Source organism: Arachis stenosperma, chromosome 7 (genome assembly GCF_014773155.1).
Source record: "Arachis stenosperma cultivar V10309 chromosome 7, arast.V10309.gnm1.PFL2, whole genome shotgun sequence".
NCBI lineage: Eukaryota > Viridiplantae > Streptophyta > Magnoliopsida > Fabales > Fabaceae > Arachis > Arachis stenosperma.
The window spans coordinates 34113164-34128435 of NC_080383.1; the positions used below are offsets into that span (position 1 = coordinate 34113164).

Below are 15272 nucleotides of genomic sequence, written 5' to 3' on the forward strand. Positions count from 1 at the left end.
TTAGAAGTGCTTTGTTCAGAATTCTCTGTCTGTTGCTGAGAAGATGATGGAAAAGGCTTGTTATTACTGAGCCTATTTCTTCCACCATTATTAAAGCCTTGTTGAGGCTTTTGTTGATCCTTCCATGAGAAATTTGGATGATTTCTCCATGATGAGTTATAGGTGTTTCCATAAGGTTCACCCATGTAATTAACCTCTGCCATTGCAGGGTTTTCAGGATCATAAGCTTCTTCAGAAGCTGCCTCTTTAGTACTGTTGGATGCATTTTGCCATCCATTCAGACTTTGAGAGATCATGTTGACTTGCTGAGTCAACACTTTGTTCTGAGCCAATATGGAATTCAGAGCATCAATTTCAAGAACTCCCTTCCTCTGAGGCATCCCATTATTCACGGAATTCCTCTCAGAAGTGTACATGAATTGGTTATTTGCAACCATGTCAATGAGTTCTTGAGCTTCTGCAGGTGTTTTCTTTAGGTGAATGGATCCACCTGCAGAATGGTCCAATGGCATTTTCAAAAACTCAGATAGACCATAATAGAATATATCTAATATGGTCCATTCTGAAAATATGTCAGATGGACACCTTTTGGTCAACTGCTTGTATCTTTCCCAAGCTTCATAGAGGGATTCACCATCTTTTTGTTTGAAGGTCTGAACATCCACTCTAAGCTTGCTCAGCTTTTGAGGAGGAAAGAATTTATCCAAGAAGGCCGTGACTAGCTTATCCCAGGAGTCCAGGCTATCCTTAGGTTATGAATCTAACCATATTCTAGCTCTGTCTCTTACAGCAAAAGGGAAAATCATGAGCCTGTAGACTTCAGGATCTACTCCATTTGTCTTAACAGTCTCACAAATCTGCAAGAACTCAGTTAAAAACTGGTAAGGATCTTCAGATGGAAGTCCATAAAACTTGCAGTTCTGTTGCATTAAAGCAACTAGTTGAGGCTTAAGCTCAAAATTGTTTGCTCCAATGGCAGGAATGGAGATGCTTCTTCCATCAAATTTGGACGTTGGTTTTGTGAAGTCACCAAGCATTCTCCTTGCATTATTGTTGTTGGGTTCGGCTGCCATCTCCTTCTCTTGTTCAAAATTTTCTGAAAGGTTGTTTCTGGATTGTTTGTAATTTAGCTTCTCTTAGTTTTCTCTTCAGAGTCCTTTCAGGTTTTGGACCAGCTTCAACAAGATTGCCTTTTTCCTTATTCCTGCTCATATGACAGAGAAGAGAAAAAGAAAAAAAAGAAAGAGAAATCCTCTATGTCACAGTAAAGAGGATCCTTATTATTAGTAGAAGAAGAAAGGGGATAATGGAAGGAGAGGGATGAATAGTCTGTATAAAGAGTAAGGATAGGGTGGGTGATAAGAGATGAAGAGAAGTGTTAGTAAATAAATAATAAAATGAGAAAAGAGAGGGAGAATTCGAAAATTAATTTTTGAAAAGGAGTTAGTGATTTTAAAAATTAAAGATAAGATATGATTAAAATTAAAATTTAAAACAATTAAAAAGAAATTTTGAAAAAGAGAGAGGTATTTTCGAAAATTAGAGAAAGAAAAGTAGTTAGGTGGTTTTGAAAAAGATAAGAAACAAACAAAAAGTCAAATAGTTAGTTGAAAAAGATATTAAAATCAAATTTGAAAAGATAAGAAGATAAGATAAGATAAGATATTTTGAAAAAGATTTAATTTTAAAATTAAAACTAATTACTTAACTAACAAGAAACTTAAAAAGATAGAACTCTAGATTTTAAAGATTGAACCTTTCTTAACAAGAAAGTAACAAACTTTAAAATTTTTTTGAATCAATCATATTACTTGTTAGTGTAATTTCAAAAATATGATATAAAGATAAGAAAAAGATTTTGAAAAAATTTTTTGGAATTTTCGAAAAAGAGGAAAAATTGGAAAAGATATGATTTTTAAAATTTGAAAATTTGACTTGACTTGTAAGAAACAACTAATTTTGAAAATTTTTTGACTAAGTCAACTCAAATTTTCGAAAATTATGAGAAAAATAAGGAAAAGATATATTTTTTTATTTTTGAATTTTTTATTATGAGAGAGAAAAACACAATTATGACCCAAAACTTAAAAATTTTGGATCAAAACACATGATGCATGCAAGAACACTATGAATGTCAAGATGAACACCAAGAACACTTTGAAGATCATGATGAACATCAAGAACATATTTTTTTGAAAATTTTTGATACAAAGAAAACATGCAAGACACCAAACTTAGAAATCTTTAATGCATGGACTCTAACAAACAAAAAAAATGCATATGAAAAACAAGAAAATACTCCAAACAAGAAAACATCAAGATCAAACAAGAGGACTTACCAAGAACAACTTGAAGATCATGAAGAACACTATGAATGCATGAATTTTTCGAAAAAATGCAAGAAAAAATTTTAAAGCATGCAATTGACACCAAACTTAAAAATTGACTCAAGACTCAAACAAGAAACACAAAATATTTTTGATTTTTATGATTTTATGATTTTTTTTGGATTTTTATTAATTTTTTTTTCGAAAATATTTTTGGAAAAACGAAAAAGAAAAGAAAATTTTGAAAAAGATTTTTGAAAAGAAAATTACCTAATCTGAGCAACAAGATGAACCGTCAGTTGTCCATACTCGAACAATCATCGGCAACGGCGCCAAAAACTTGGTGGACGAAATTATGATCACATCAATGTAGTACTCTTTGTTATTGTATGGAATCATTATTGTGGCTCTTTGCTATGTGTGGACACAACTCCGTTCAACTTAACCAGCAAGTGTACTGGGTCATCCAAGTAATACCTTACGTGAGTAAGGGTTGATCCCACAGAGATTGTTGGTATGAAGCAAGCTATGGTCATCTTGTAAATCTCAGTCAGGCGGATTATAATTGATTATGGATTTTCGAATAATAATAAATAATAAACAGGAAATAAAGATAAATAACCTAGGATAGAAATACTTATGTAAATTAATGGTGGGAATTTCAGATAAGTGCATGGAGATGAATTGTCCCTTTTGGATCTCTGCTTTCCTACTGCCTTCCTTCAATCCTTCTTACTCCTTTCCATGGCAAGTTGTATGTAGGGCATCACCGTTGTCAATGGCTACATCCCATCCTCTCAGTGAAAAAGGTCCAAATGCTCTGTCACAGCATGGCTAATCATCTGTCGGTTCTCAATCAGGTTGGAATAGAATCCCTTGATTCTTTTGCGTCTGTCACTAACGCCCAGCCTTTAGGAGTTTGAAGCTCGTCACAGTCATTCAATCCTAGAATCCTACTCGGAATACCACAGATAAGGTTTAGACTTTCCGGATTCTCATGAATGCCGCCATCAATTCTAGCTTATACCACAAAGATTCTGATTAAGGAATCCAAGAGATATGCGCCCGGTCTAAGGTAGAACGGAAGTGGTCGTCAGTCACGCGCGTTCATAGGTGAGAATGATGATGAGTGTCACGGATCATCACATTCATCAAGTTGAAGTGCAACGAATATCTTAGAATAGGAATAAAGAGAATTGAATAGAAAATAATAGTAATTGTATTGAAACTTGAGGTACAGCAGAGCTCCACACCCTTAATCTATGGTGTGTAGAAACTCCACCATTGAAAATACATAAGTGAAAGGTTCAAGTATGGCCGAATGGCCAGCCCCCATGATCTAAGAACTAATCGTCCCAAGATGTCTAATACAATAGTAAACTATCCTATTTATACTAGCTACTAGGGTTTACATGAGTAAGTAATTGATGCATAAATCCACTTCCGGGGACCACTTGGTATGTGTTTGGGCTGAGCTTGATCTATCCACGAGCTGAGGCTTCTTTTGGAGTTGAACGCCAAGTTGTAACGTGTTTTGGGCGTTCAACTCCGGGTCGTGACGTGTTTTTGGCGTTTTACTCCAGACAGCAACATGGAACTGGCGTTGAGCGCCAGTTTACGTCGTCAATTCCCGAATAAAGTATGGACTATTATATATTGCTGGAAAGCTCTGGATGTCTTCTTTCCAACGCCGTTAAGAGCGCGCCATTTGGATTTCTTTAGCTCTAGAAAATCCATTTCGAGTGCAGGGAAGTCAGATTCCAACAGCTTCAGCAGTCCTTTGTCAGCCTCCTATCAGAGTTTTGCTCAAGTCCCTCAATTTCAGCCAGAAATTACCTGAAATCACAGAAAAATACACAAACTCATAGTAAAGTCCAGAAATATGAATTTAACATAAAAACTAATGAAAACATCCCTAAAAGTAGCTTGAACTTACTAAAAACTACCTAAAAACAATGCCAAAAAGCATATAAATTATCCGCTCATCAGCTATCAAACGTGGTATTGATAAGGAAGAATTCAGGTAAATGGCACATGTGTGTCGACTTTACGGACCTGAACAAGGCATGCCCAAAGGATGCCTATCCTTTACGATGCATTGACAAGCTTGTAGATAATGCATCAGGTTTCGAAAGCTTAAGCTTCATGGATGCATACTCTGGTTACAACTAGATCCTCATGCATCCAGAAGACTAAAGCAAAACAGCTTTCATAACCGAACATGGAGATTTTTGTTACAAAGTAATGCCATTTGGTCTAAAGAATGCAGGTGCAACATACCAACGTCTAATGGACAAGGTCTTCCGCAATCAGATAGGTCAGAATATGGAAATCTATGTCGACGATATGGTCGCCAAGACCACACCAGGACGATCTCATTGTGAAGAGCTCAGAGAAGTATTTGAACAAGTCTGAGCATACAACATGAGACATAACCCCAAGAAATGCGCTTTTGGGGTACAAGGAGGCAAGCTCCTCGGGTTCATGCTGACCTTGCGAGGAATCGAAGCAAACCCCAATAAATGTGATGCAATTCTTAACATGGCGAGCCCTAAGACAATGAAAGAAGTCCAACAGTTAGCAGGGAGAATAGCCGCACTGTCACGATTCTTGCCAGCGGTATCAAACCGATTATATCACTTCTTCCAGACAATAACAAAAAATAAAAAATTCGAATGGACAACAGAATGCGAGACGGCATTCGCCGAGCTCAAAGCCATTTTATCATCACCACCAGTACTACAAAGGCCAGAAGTCGGTAAACCTTTATACTTATATTTATCTGCTTCCAATTATTCTATAAGCTCGGCTCTCATTGTTGAAACAGGAAAAATACAAAAGCCAGTATATTTCGTCAGCAGAGTCATGCAACTAGTAGAACAGAGGTATCCGAGAATAGAACAACTAGCCTTAACACTGGTGACAACAGCCAGAAGACTCAGGCACTACTTTTAAAGCCACCCAATAATCGTAAGGACGAACCAACCATTAAGGCAAATACTGACAAAACCAAAACTGGCCGGACAACTGACCAAATGGTCTGTCAAGCTCTCTGAGTTCGATATTCAATTCCACTCAAGGCCGGCCTTGAAAGCACAAATCCTCGCAGACTTCATTTCCGAGCTAATGCCGGACGAGCACCACTACAACAGGGCCTGAGAATTACATGTTGATGGAGCATTGAGCCGAGAAAGAAGCGGGGCAGGGATAATCCTGAAAGAAGGAGACAAGGTGATAGCCAAGCAATCCCTCGAATTCCACTTCTTGGCAAGCAACAATCAGGCCGAGTACGAGGCGCTCATAGCAGGACTCAAGCTCGCCCTCGACCTCCAAGTACATAACCTGACAGCATATTGTGATTCCCTCTTGGTGGTTCAACAAATCTGAGGAGAATATTGATGAGCGGATAATTTGTACGCTTTTTGGCATTGTTTTTAGTATGTTTTTAGTATGATCTAGTTAGTTTTTAATATATTTTTATTAGTTTTTAGTTAAAATTCACTTTTCTGGACTTTACTATGAGTTTGTGTGTTTTTCTGTGATTTCAGGTATTTTCTGGCTGAAATTGAGGGACCTGAGCAAAAATCTGATTCAGAGACTGAAAAGGACTGCAGATGCTGTTGGATTCTGACCTCCCTGCACTCGAAGTAGATTTTCTGGAGCTACAGAAGCCCAATTGGCGCGCTCTCAACGGCGTTGGAAAGTAGACATCCTGGGCTTTCCAGCAATATATGATAGTCCATACTTTGCCCAAGATTTGATGGCCCAAACCGGCGTTCAAAGTCACCTTCAGAATTCCCAGCGTTAAACGCCGGAACTGGCACCAAAATGGGAGTTAAACGCCCAAACTGGCACAAAAGCTGGCGTTTAACTCCAGAAAAGGTCTCTACACGAAAATGCTTCATTGCTCAGCCCAAGCACACACCAAGTGGGCCCGGAAGTGAATTTTTATGTCATTTACTCATCTATGTACACCTTAGGCTACTAGTTCTCTATATATAGGACCTTTTACTATTGTATTTTCATCTTCTGATCTTTGGAATCTTTTGTTCTTTAGATCTTTTGATCACTTTGGGAGGCTGGCCTCACGGCCATGCCTAGACCTTGTTCTTATGTATTTTCAACGGTGGAGTTTCTACACACCATAGATTAAGGTGTGGAGCTCTGCTGTACCTCGAGTATTAATGCAATTACTATTGTTCTTCTATTCAATTCCGCTTGTTCTTTGTCCAAGATATCACTTGTTCTTCAACTTGATGAATGTGATGATCCGTGACACTCATCATCATTCTCACCTATGAACGTGTGACTGACAACCACCTCCGTTCTACCTTAGATTGGGTGAATATCTCTTGGATTCCTGATACACGATGCATGGTTGATCGCCTGACAACCGAGTGCTCGCCTGACAAACGAGCCAGCCATTCCGTGAGATCAGAGTCTTCGTGGTATAGGCAAGAACTGATGGCGGCATTCAAGAGAATCCGGAAGGTCTAACCTTGTCTGTGGTATTCTGAGTAGGATTCAATGATTGAATGACTGTGACGTGCTTCAAACTCCTGAAGGCGGGGCGTTAGTGACAGACGCAAAAGAATCACTGGATTCTATTCCGGCCTGATCGAGAACCGACAGATGGATAGCCGTGCCGTGACAGGGTGCGTTGAACATTTCCACTGAGAGGATGGGAGGTAGCCACTGACAACGGTGAAACCCTTGCATACAGCTTGCCATGGAAAGGAGTAAGAAGGATTGGATGAAGACAGTAGGAAAGCAGAGAGACGGAAGGGACCAAGCATCTTCATACGCTTATCTGAAATTCCTACCAATGAATTACATAAGTACCTCTATCTTTATCTTTATGTTTTATTCGTATATCACTATACCCATTTGAGTCTGCCTGACTAAGATTTACAAGGTGACCATAGCTTGCTTCATACCAACAATCTCCGTGGGATCGACCCTTACTCGCGTAAGGTTTATTACTTGGACGACCCAGTGCACTTGCTGGTTAGTTGTGCGAAGTTGTAGTGATCACAATTTCGCCCACCAAGTTTTTGGCGCCGTTGCCGGGGATTGTTTCGTGTATGGACAACTGACGGTTCATCTTGTTGCTTAGATTAGGTATTTTTAAGAATTCTTAAGAATGAGTTCTAGAGTTTCATGATGACCTGTTGAAATCTGGCTGGCTGAGAAGCCATGTCTAATCTTATTGGACCGAGGTTTCAACTGATCATCACAAGAGCTTATTGATCTCTATCAACCTTGCTATTGGAGCAATGATCTGCTAAGGCTTGGCTGGCCATTGGTCATGTCTAGTGTTTTGGACCGAAGCTTTCTTTGAAAGCTTGGCTGGCTGAGAAGCCATGTCTAATTCCTGGACCGGAGTCTTAGACTAGCATTGCAATGATTCCTGGAATCCAAATTAAGAATTCTGAAACTTTTATTTTCTATTTCCATATAATTTTCGAAAAAAAAAACACAAAAAAATTTCAAAATCATAAAAAACCAAAAATATTTTATGTTTCTTGTTTGAGTCTAGTGTCTAATTTTAAGTTTGGTGTCTTGCATGCATTGTTTATTTGATCTTGGTTCTATTTTCAAGTCAATAGTACAGGGAACTGAAAGATTCAGAACATGCAGCAGAGGAATTATACAGAAAAAGCTGGGCGTTCAAAACGCCCAGTGAAGAAGGACAGACTGGCGTTTAAACGCCAGCCAGGGTGCTGGTGGACGAAATTGTGATTCTTAATTAATGACTCTTTGGCATGTGCCAAAAAGAACTAACTCAACTAACTGATTACTTTCTTTTCACAATTCCGTTCAACTAACCAGCAAATGCACTGGGTCGTCCAAGTAATACCTTATGTGAGTAAGGGTCGATCCCACGGAGATTATTGGCTTGAAGCAATCAATGTTTATTTTATTCGTCTTAGTCAGGATGTCAACAAAATTAATTGTTTGGATTACTTGAACAATAGAGTTACTTGTAAAAAGCCAAACTACTTAAAATTGTAAGTTGGAATAATAAAGAATACTAGCGTTACTTGTTGTGCAGTAATGGAGAATATGTTGGAGTTTTGGAGATGCTTTGTCCTTTGACTTCAACTCTTCCTTGAAATCCTCTTCTCACACGCAGATTCCTTCCATGGCAAGCTCTATGTAGGGTGTCACCGTTGTCAATGGCTACTTCCCATCCTCTCAGTGAAAACGTTCCTATGCTCTGTCACAGCACGGCTAATCATCTGTCGGTTCTCAATCAGGTTGGAATAGAATCCATTGATTCTTTTGCGTCTGTCACTAACGCCCAGCCCTCAGGAGTTTGAAGCACGTCACAGTCATTCAATCCCGGAATCTTACTCGGAATACCACAGACAAGGTTTAGACTTTCCGGATTCTCATGAATGCCGCCATCAATCCGGCCTATACCACGAAGATTCTGTTGGGGAATCTAAGAGATATTCATTCAGTCTGATGTAGAACGGAGGTGGTTGTTAGGCACACGTTCATGGATTGAGGAAGGTGATGAGTGTCACGGATCATCACCTTCTTCACAATTAAGCGCGAATAAACATCTTAGATAAGAACACGCGTGTTTGAATGGAAAACAAAGGAATTGTATTAAATCATCGAGACGCTGCAGAGCTCCTCACCCCCAACAATGGAGTTTAGAGACTCATGCCGTCAAAAGTATGTAATTCAGATCTGAAAAATGTCATGAGGTACAAGGAATGTCTGTAAAAGTTGTTTAAATAGTAAACTAGTAACCTAGGTTTACAGAATATGAGTAAACTAAGATAATTGGTGCAGAAATCCACTTCTGGGGCCCACTTGGTGTGTGCTGGGGCTGAGACTAAAGCTATCCACGAGTAGAGGCCATTCTTGGCGTTAAACTCCAGGTTATGACGTGTTTTGGGCGTTCAACTCCGGATCATGACGTTTTTCTGGCGTTTAACTCCAGATAGCTGCATGAACTTGGCGTTTAACGCCAAGTTACGTCGTCTATCTTTGCACAAAGTATGGACTATTATATATTGCTGGAAAGCCCTGGATGTCTACTTTCCAACGCCGTTAAGAGCGCGCCAATTGGACTCCTGTAGCTCCAGAAAATCCATTTCGAGTGCAGGGAGGCCAGGATCCAACAGCATCAGCAGTCCTTCTTCAGCCTAAGTCAGATTTTTGCTCAGCTCCCTCAATTTCAGCCAGAAAATACCTGAAATCACAGAAAAATACACACACTCATAGTAAAGTCCAGAAATATGATTTTTGCTTAAAAACTAATAATATTTAACTAAAAACTAATTAAAACATGCTAAAATCTACATGAAATTACCCCCAAAAAGCGTATAAAATATCCGCTCATCACAACACCAAACTTAAACTGTTGCTTGTCCTCAAGCAACTAGATAAATAAAATAGGTTTTAACAGAAATTAAGAAGTAATAATATTTTAGAGTTCTAACATGAAGCTCATATTCTTATTAGATGAGCGGGGCTTGTAGCTTTTTGTTTCTGAACAGTTTTGGCATCCCCCTGTATCTTTAAATTTTCAGAATAATTGGCATCCTTAGGAACTCAAAATTCAGATAGTATTATTGACTCTCCTAGTGTAGTATGTTGATTCTTGAACACAGTTATTTTATGAGTCTTGGCTGTGGCCCTAAGCACTTTGTTTTCCAGTATTACCACCAGATACATAAATGCCACAGACACATAACTGGGTGAACCTTTTCAGATTGTGACTTAGCTTTGCTAAAGTCCCCAGTCAGAGGTGTCCAGAGCTCTTAAGCACACTCTGTTTGTCTTGGATCACGACTTTAACCACTCAGTCTCAAGTTTGTAACTTGGACCTGCATGCCACAAGCACATGGTTAGGGACAGCTTGGTTTAACCGCTTAGGCCTGGATTTTATTTCCTTGGGCCCTCCTCTCCATTGATGCTCAAAGCTTTGGATCCTCTTTACCCTTGCCTTTTGGTTTTAAGGGCTGCTTGGCTTTTATTCCTTTTGATTGTAAAATATTTTTTTTGAATTGCTTTTTCTTGCTTCAAGAATCAATTTCATGATTTTTCAGATCATCAATAATATTTTTCGTGTTCCTCATCCTTTCAGGAGCCAATATTCATCAAATTCAAGGTACAATTTATGCACTGTTCAAGCATTCATTCAGAGAACAAAAAGTATTGCCACCACATATAATTAATTTTAGTCTTTATTACTAAGAACTCATAAATATGGATTACTTCTTTATTCTAAAAAATTCTACTACTTTATTTATGCCTGATGATGATGAGAAAAATAAATTACAGCTTAATTGGAAATAAAATCAAAATAGACGAACTAAATATCTCCTAAGGTAAATTTCTATAATTATCCTATCACTAAGTTAAAAGCAGGAAAGGGAAAGGAAAAGGAAAGAAAAATTGGAACTCAGTAACCTGTTGTTTTGAGGAGTAGGTGCTCCTCTAAAATATGTGGTGCTTTTTCATGGATTAATCTTTTGGCGCTTCAGCTCCCTGAGATCACGCCCTTGCTCCTCCTGTTCCTTGAGCAGTTTGCAAATCATGCTACTTTGATTATTCTGTTCTTCCTTTATTTGATCCATAGCCTCTTGCAATCTGGAAATAGAAGCCTCAAGATGTTCCCAGTATTCGAATTGGGGCAGTTCTGGGAGGGCTTCTTGTGCTCTCCTCTTGGTTGGATCATCTTGTTGCTGTTGTCTGACCATTGATGTTCCAGTAATGGGCTTTTCAATTAGGATATATTCAGTTATTCCCATCTTTACTCCAGCATCTTTGCAAAGCATAGAAATTAGGCTTGGATAAGCCAATTTGGCGTCCTTAGAGTTCCTGTTTGCTACTTTGTATAGCTCACATGAGATCAGCTGATGGACTTCTACCTCTTTTCCCAACATGATGCAGTGAATCATGACAGCTCTTTTGATGGTTACTTCAGAACGGTTGCTGGTGGGCAATATGGAACGCCCAATGAAATCCAGCCAGCCTCTGGCTACTGGTTTTAGATCTTCCCTTTTGAGTTGAACAGGGACGCCAGTCGTGCTGGTGGTCCACTTGGCTCCAGGGATGCATATGTCCTCCAGGATCTTCTCCAACCCTTTATTGACCCTCATCATTCTCCTATTAAAGGAGTCTGGGTCATCTTTTAGTTGAGGAATCTTGAATATCTCCCTGATCTTGTCAGCATTGGTATGAATGATCTTTCCTCTGACTACTGTCTTATGGTCAAAGAGGGCGGCTCCAATGATTCTCTGCCTTTCTGTCTGCCATAAATTAGCATAAAATTCCTGAACCATATTCTTCCCCACTTTCGTTTCAGGATTGGCCAGAATTTCCCAATTCCTGTTTCGAATTTGCTCTTGGATCTCCGGATATTCATCTTCTTTCAGATCGAATCTGACTTCCGGGATCACTGATCTGTGACTCATTATCTTGTAGTAATGGTCTGAATGTTCTTTAGTTAAGAACTTCCCTTGATTCCAAAGTGGCTTTGGAGTGCTTTCTTTCTTGCCTTTTGGGTTGGGTTATTTCCCTTTAGGAGCCATGATCAAGAGACACAATAGTTTTCGTGATCACGGGTAAAACACACCAAACTTAGAGCTTTGCTTGTCCTCAAGCAAAAGAGAAGAAAGAAGAGGGATAGGAGGAGAGCAATTGTGGGATGGTGATGAAGAGGAAGGCGCCGAATACAAGATATAGGGAGGGGGGTGGGGAATTTTCGAAAAATAAGAAAGAGATAAGATAGAAGATATGATTTTAAAAGATATTATCAGAAAAAGATATAATTTTTAAAAGAAAAAGATATGAATAATAATTTAAAAGATAAAATTTGAAATTTACTTTTGAAAAAGATTTAAGAAAAAAAATAATCAAGTTTTGAAAACAAATTTGAAAAGATGATGGATTGGATTTGAAAGCCATTTGTTCTTTTGGGTTAAGATATATCTAAAACATTTGTAAAATTGGATTTTAGAAATTAGGATAAAAACTTTTGGAATTGAAGGTGATAATTTAAAATATGTTTATGCAAGAAATCAAGAATTGGAACATAAAAATTTTGAAAAATTATGGAGAAAAACGAATTGTACCTCCTCCCATCATCCTGGCGTTGAACGCCCACATGGTGCATGTTTTGTGCGTTCAACGCCCACATGTTGCTTCTCCTGGGCGTTCAACGCCCATTTGGTGCTTCTTTCTGGCGTTGAACGCCAGGAAGTCCTTCGTCACTGGGCGTTTTTCTGAACGCCCAGATGCTAGCAGACTGGCGTTAAACGCCCAGAAGGTGCATCTTTCTGGCGTTTAACGCCCAGAAGATGCTCCTTTCTGGCGTTTAACGCCCAGATGGCTACCCTTACTGGCGTTAAACGCCCAGTGGGAGCTTCTTTTGGGCGTTTAACGCCCAAAGTATTTCTTACTGGCTTTTTCACGCCAGTGAGCTTCCAAATTTCCCTGTAACTTTGTGACTTCAACCATTTGCTATTTCACCTTTGAAGATACTTGAACTTAAACCTGTAAAGAAAGAAAATTTATTTAATTAGTAAATAACTTAGGAAATGGCTGGGTTGCCTCCCAGCAAGCGCTTCTTTAATGTCATTAGCTGGACTGTTACTGAGTTTTAATTAAGTCTCAGTCTTGAGCACTCTTGCTCAAAATTTCCTTCAAGATAGTGTTTGACTCTTTGTCCATTAACAATGAACTTTTTGTTGGAGTCACTATCCTGAAGTTCAATGTATCCATATGGTGATACACTTGTAATTACATATGGACCTCTCCACCGGGATTTTAATTTCCCAGGGAATAATATGAGCCTTGAATTAAATAACAGAACTTTCTGTCCTGGCTCAAAGACTCTGGATGACAATTTCTTATCATGCCATCTTTTTGCTTTCTCTTTGTAAATTTTTGCATTTTCGAAAGCATTGAGTCTAAATTCCTCTAGCTCATTTAACTGGAGTAATCGTCTTTCTCCAGCTAACTTGGCATCAAGGTTTAGGAATCTGGTTGCCCAGTAGGCCTTGTGTTCCAGTTCCACTGGCAAGTGACACGCCTTTCCATACACAAGCTGGTATAGAGAGGTCCCTATAGGGGTCTTAAATGCTGTTCTGTATGCCCACAGAGCATCATCCAAGCTTCTTGCCCAATCCTTTCTACGGTTAATTACAGTCCGTTCCAGGATTCTTTTGAGTTCTCTATTTGAGACTTCAGCTTGCCCATTAGTCTGTGGGTGATATGGAGTAGCTACCCTGTGGCTAACTCCATAACGTACCAGAGCAGAGTAAAGCTGTTTATTGCAGAAATGAGTGCCCCCATCACTGATTAACACTCTAGGGATACCAAATCTGCTGAAGATGTGTTTCTGGAGGAATTTTAACATTGTTTTAGTGTCATTGGTGGGTGTTGCAATAGCCTCCACCCATTTGGATACATAATCCACTGCCACCAGAATATAAGTGTTTGAGTATGATGGTGGGAAAGGTCCCATGAAGTCAATGCCCCATACATCAAACAACTCAATCTCCAAGATCCCTTGTTGAGGCATGGCATAACTGTGAGGTAAATTGCCGGATCTTTGGCAAGTGTCACAATTAAGCACAAACGCTCGGGAGTCTTTATAGAGAGTAGGCCAGTAGAAGCCACTTTGGAGGACTCTTGTGGCTGTTCGCTCACTTCCAAAATGTCCTCCATACTGTGATCCATGGCAATGCCAAAGGATCTTCTGTGCTTCTTCTTTAGGCACACATCTACGGATTACTCCGTCTGCACATCTCTTAAAGAGATACGGTTCATCCCAAAGATAATACTTTGCATCTGTGATCAGCTTTTTTGATTGCTGTCTACTGTACTCTTTGGGTATGAATCTCACTGCCTTGTAGTTTGCAATGTCTGCAAACCACGGCACTTCCTGGATGGCAAACAGTTGCTCATCCGGAAAGGTTTCAGAGATCTCAGTGAGAGGGAGGGACGCCCCTTCCACTGGTTCTATTCGGGACAGGTGATCTGCTACTTGATTCTCTGTCCCTTTTCTGTCTCTTATTTCTATATCAAACTCTTGCAGAAGCAACACCCATCTTATAAGTCTGGGTTTTGAATCCTGCTTTGTGAGTAGATATTTAAGAGCAGCATGATCAGTGTACACAATCACTTTTGATCCTACTAAATAGGATCTGAATTTGTCAATGGCGTAAACCACTGCAAGTAGCTCTTTTTCTGTGGTTGTGTAATTTTTCTGTGCGTCATTTAGAACACGGCTGGCATAGTAAATGACGTGCAGAAGTTTGTCATGCCTTTGTCCCAACACTGCACCAATGGCATGGTCACTGGCATCACACATCAATTCAAATGGTAATGTCCAGTCTGGTGCAGAGATGATTGGTGCTGTAACCAATTTAGCTTTTAGAGTCTCAAATGCCTGCAGACACTCTTTATCAAAGATAAATGGCGTGTCAGCAGCTAGCAGGTTGCTCAGAGGTTTGGCGATTTTTGAAAAATCCTTTATAAACCTCCTATAGAATCCTGCATGCCCCAGAAAGCTTCTGATTGCCTTAACATTAGCAGGTGGTGGCAATTTTTCAATTACTTCTACCTTAGCTTGGTCCACCTCTATCCCCCTGTTCGAAATTTTGTGCCCAAGGACAATTCCTTCAGTCACCATAAAGTGACATTTTTCCCAGTTTAAAACCAGGTTGGTCTCTTGGCATCTTTTCAGAACAAGTGCTAAATGGTTAAGGCAGGAGCTGAATGAGTCTCCAAATACTGAAAAGTCATCCATGAAGACTTCCAGGAATTTTTCCACCATATCAGAGAAAATTGAGAGCATGCACCTCTGAAAAGTTGCAGGTGCATTGCACAGGCCAAATGGCATCCTTCTGTATGCAAATACTCCGGATGGGCAGGTGAATGCCGTTTTCTCCTGATCCTGGGGATCTACTGCAA

At 39.4% G+C, this 15272-nt stretch overlaps 1 non-coding gene across 1 annotated transcript; it reads left to right on the top strand.

Annotated features, from left to right (window-relative positions):
• The first annotated feature begins 570 nt into the window (after nt 1–570).
• On the top strand, nt 571–674 carry LOC130943210 (small nucleolar RNA R71). The gene has a single exon (XR_009071738.1). It is a non-coding gene; the product is annotated as a small nucleolar RNA R71 (small nucleolar RNA).
• The last annotated feature ends 14598 nt before the right edge of the window (nt 675–15272 follow it).